The sequence below is a fragment of the Haematobia irritans genome, chromosome 2 (genome assembly GCF_050003625.1).
Source record: "Haematobia irritans isolate KBUSLIRL chromosome 2, ASM5000362v1, whole genome shotgun sequence".
Taxonomy (NCBI): Eukaryota; Metazoa; Arthropoda; class Insecta; order Diptera; family Muscidae; genus Haematobia; species Haematobia irritans.
In genome coordinates, this window is record NC_134398.1 from 160,493,037 (window position 1) to 160,498,200 (window position 5,164).

Here is a 5,164-nt window from a genome sequence, read left to right on the forward strand (position 1 = left end):
AAATTTTGTCAAAATTTTATTCTTATAGAAAATTTTTTTAAAATTTAATTTCTATAGAAAATTTTGTCAACATTTTATTTTTATAGAAAATTTTGTCAAAATTTTATTTCTATAGAAAATTTTTTCAAAATTTCATTTCTATAGAAAATTTTGTCAACATTTTATTTCTATAGAAAATTTTGTCAAAATGTTATTTCTATAGATAATTTTTTCAAAAAATTATTTCTATAGAAAATGTTGTCAAAATTTTATTTCTATAGAAAATTTTGTTAAAATTTTATTTCTATAGAAAATTTTGTCAAAATTTTATTTCTATAAAAAATTTTTCAAAATTTTATTTCTAGAGAAAACTTTCTCAAAATTTTTTTGCTTGATAAACTTCCACAATATTTGAAAAGGCACGACAAGGTGATTTTGTAAAAACATATTTGGAAACACTCTAATAGGAAGTCCTACCCCATCCGCCGTATAGCCCAAATAAATCTTGCATTTTTATTTAGCGCTTCCAGTATTTTTATTAGAAATTCCTAATAATAAAAAATTATCGAAAACAATTTACCCACAGTGCATTATATAATTGTTCAAAATGAATGAATTACTTGACATTTGTTATATCAACATTTTAGCAAAGAAGGCCATATTCTATGGCATCATTTGAATAAATTTCTTTATATAATGTTTCATTATTTATACATACATATCTAAGTATGTATAAATGATTTTACTTTCTGGTGCTAAATTACCATGAACCCAACAAACCATTATCAAAATCAACAACAACACCATCATCGTCGTCATCATCTACAAAGAGATTAATTACACTTGCTTTTGATACTTTTGTTGTCCTTCTCATCTACCCATCATCATCATCATCATCATCATCACCATAATCGACAGCTTAAGTAGTCCATAAGCAACCGAAATAAATACGAAACCAACATTGCATGTGGTATGAATGACTTTAATAAAGCTTTTAAAATTGATATTTACTATTCGGTGGTCGGCCTGTTTTGTACCCCAATATTATGGCTTGAAAGCAAAAGGACCTAATTACGCCATTCAGTTGAGAATGAAATAAAGGACATTTTAGAAGTTGTGTCAGTATTCATAAATATCATTTAAAAAAGGGCTTTAAAACATTGGAAAGGTTGGCCGACTTCATCAACAGTAAATACAAAACACAAGCTTAACTACTCTTTACCGTGATGGCCGTGTTTTCCCCTGGACACTGAAAAAAATATTGTTAAGAGGCCATAAAATGCATATCCTTAAAACACGAATGCGAATTTTGCTTAGCATAGATGGTGCATTTCCCCGATATAAGGTTTTTATTTCCTCGTCCAAAAGTCGTTAAACTTTTCAATGAAGTCGTTTTGTCCTTCGACCTAAAAATTGGTATCGACCTAAAAATTGGAAGAAAATTTAGTTTGACTACGGTCAACTTGGCTTTGATAATTCTAAAAAAAACGTATTTTTTATTAAAAGTTGTCTCCAAAACTCAAATCTAAAATCAGGAATTTTATCTTGAAGTTATCCTTACTTCAATTATCTGTATCTTTGGCTCGGAATCAATTCCAAAATCATTAGCGTAAATATAAAATCTTTGGACACTGACGTACTTTTTATTTACTGTAAGAGATTTTTCTCACAAAACCCCAGGGTTGACTTTTATATTTCGGGATTAGAGAACGAAAACAAATATTAACTATCGAAAATCGCTTTATTGTTTTTCAAAATATTCCCCATTAAGACCTATACAGTTTTAAATGCGTTTGAACCAATTGTCGAAGTACTTTTGCCACTATGCGTCCTTTTAAACGGCTTTTTAAGGTTTTATGTACGCAAATACAATGAAATCATTCAATGCCAAGTCAGAACTATACAGCGAATGACCCACCGAGTTTGTGAGTATTCGAAAATGCAGTTGTTTGAGTCAATGTATGAGAGTTCGCATTATCGTGGTGTATAGTGGTCCTTTTCGGCGGTTGATATTCCTGATTTCTTGGAAGACAACTGACAGGTGAATGGTTGTGTATTCCTCAGAAATGACTGTACTGCGTTCTGCATAAAAATAAAATTTTGGCAAAACTTTCTATACAAATCTAATTTTGACAAAATTTTCTATAGAAATAAAATTTTGACAAAATTTTCTATAGAAATAGAATTTTGACAAAAAGTTCTATAGAAATAAAATTTTGACAAAATGTTCTATAGAAATAAATTTTTGACCAAATTTTCAATAGAAATAAAATCTTGACAAAATTTTCTATAGAAATAAAATGTTGACAAAATTTTCTATGGAAATAACATTTTGATAAAATTGTCAATAGAAATAAAATTTTGACAAAATTTTCTATAGAAAAAATTTTGACTAAATTTTCTATATAAATAAAATTTTGACAAAATTTCCAATAGAAATAACATTTTGACAAAATTTTCTATAGATATAAAATTTTGACAAAATTTTCTATAGAAATAAAATTTTGACCAAATTTTCTATAGAAATAAAATCTTGACAAAATTTTCTATAGAAATAAAATGTTGACAAAATTTTCTATGGAAATAACATTTTGATAAAATTGTCAATAGAAATAAAATTTTGACAAAATTTTCTATAGAAAAAAATTTTGACAAAATTTTCTATAGAAATAAAATTTTAGAAATAAAATTTTGACAAAATTTTCTATAGAAATAAAATTTTGACAACATTTTCTATATAAAAAAAATTTTGACAAACTTTTCTATATAAAAAAAATTTTGACAAAATTTTCTATATAAAAAATATTTGACAAAATTTTCTATAAAAATAAAATTTCGACAAAAATTTTCTATAGAAATAACATTTTGACAAAATTTTCAATAGAAATAAAATTTTGACCAAATTTTCTATAGAAATAAAATTTTGACAAAATTTTCTATATACTCGTACATAAAATTTCGACAAATTTTAACAACATTTTTTAAAGAAATAAAATAATAACAAAATTTTCTACAGAAATAAAATTTTGACAAAATTTTCTATAGAAATACAATTTTGACAAAATTTTCTATAGAAATAAAAATTTGGCAAAATTTTCTAAAGAAATAAAATTTTGACCAAATTTGCTATGGAAATAAAATTTTGACAAAATTTTCTATAGAATTAAAATTTCGACAAAATTTTCTATATAAATAAAATTTTTACAAAATTTTCTGTAGAAATAAAATTTTTACAAAATTTTCTATAGTATTAAAATTTTGATAAAATTTTCTATAGAAATAAAATTTCGACAAAAAGTTTCAATAGAAATAACATTTTGACAAAATTTTCAATAGAAATAAAATTTTGACAAAATTTTTTATAGAAATAAAATTTTGACAAAATTTTTTATAGAAATAAAATTTCGACAAAATTTTCTATAGAAATAAAATTTTGACAAAATTCTCTATAGAAATAAAATTTTGACAAAATTTTCTATAGAAATAAAATTTTGACAAAATTGTCTATAGAAATAAAATTTTGACAAAATTATCAAAAGAAATAAAATTTTAACAATATTTTCTATAGAAATAGAATTTTGGCAAAATTTTCTATAGAAATAAAATTCTGACAAAATTTTCTATAGAAATACAATTTTGACAAAATTTTGTATTGAAATAATATTTTGACAAAATTTTCTATAGAAATAAAGTTTTGACAAAATTGTCTATAGAAATAAAATTTTGGCAAAATTTTCTATAGAAATAAAATTTTGACAAACTTTTGTATAGATATAAAATTTTGACAAAATTTTCTATAGAAATAAAATTTTGACAAAATTTTGTATTGAAATAATATTTTGACAAAATTTTCTATAGAAATAAAGTTTTGACAAAATTGTCTATAGAAATAAAATTTTGGCAAAATTTTCTAAAGAAATAAAATTTTGACAAACTTTTGTATAGAAATAAAATTTTGACAAAATTTTCTATAAAAATAAAATTTTGACAAAATTTTCTATAGAAATAGGTTAGGTTAGGTTAAAGTGGCAGCCCGATTAAATTTCAGGCTCACTTAGACTATTCAGTCCATTGTGATACCACATTTAACTAAAAGTACCTATTACATATGGGCACTTCTAGTCTTAACCACTGAACCTTCTCTATTATTTACTTTTGTGGAACCACTGAGTGCTGCCCGATGTCATGTTAAGCTCAATGACAAGGGACCTCCATTTTATAGCCGAGTCCGAACGGCGTTCCAAAATGCAGTGAAACCACTTAGAGAAGCTTTGAAACCCTCAGAAATATCACCAGCATTACTGAGGTGGGATAGTCCATCGCTCAAAAAGTTTTTGGTCGAAGCAGGAATCGAACCCACGACCTTGTGTATGCAAGGCGGGCATGCTAACCATTGCACTACGGTGGATGGTTAGCATGCCCGCTAACCATCCACTATAGAAATAAAATTTTGGCAAATTTATATATAGAAATAAAATTTTGACAAAATTTTCTATAGAAATAAAATTTTGACAAAATTTTCTATAGAAATAAAATTTTGACAAAATTTTCTATAGAAATAAAATTTTGGCAAAATTTTCTATAGAAATAAAATATTGACAAAATTTTCTATAGAAATAAAATTTTGACAAAATTTTCTATAGAAATAAAATTTTGACAAAATTTTCTATAGAAATAAAATTTTGACAAAATTTTCTATAGAAATAAAATTTTGACAAAATTTTCTATAGAAATAAAATTTTGACAAAATTTTCTATAGAAATAAAATTTTGGCAAAATTTTCTATAGAAATAAAAATTTGACAAAATTTTTTATAGAAATAAAATTTTGACAAAATTTTCTATAGAAATAAAATTTTGACAAAATTTTCTATAGAAATAAAATTTTGGCAAAATTTTCTATAGAAATAAAACTTTTACAAAATTTTCTATAGAAATAAAATTTTGACAAAAATTTCCTTAGAAATAATATTTTACCAAAATTTTCTACAGAAATAATATTTTGAGAAAATTTTCTACAGTAATAAAATTTTGACAAACTTTTCTATAGAAATAAAAAGTGACAAACTTTCCTATAGAAATAAAATGTGACAAACTTTCCTATAGAAATAATATTTTGACAAAATTTTCTATAGAAATAGAAATAATATTTTGACAACATTTTGTATAGAAATAAAATTTTGACA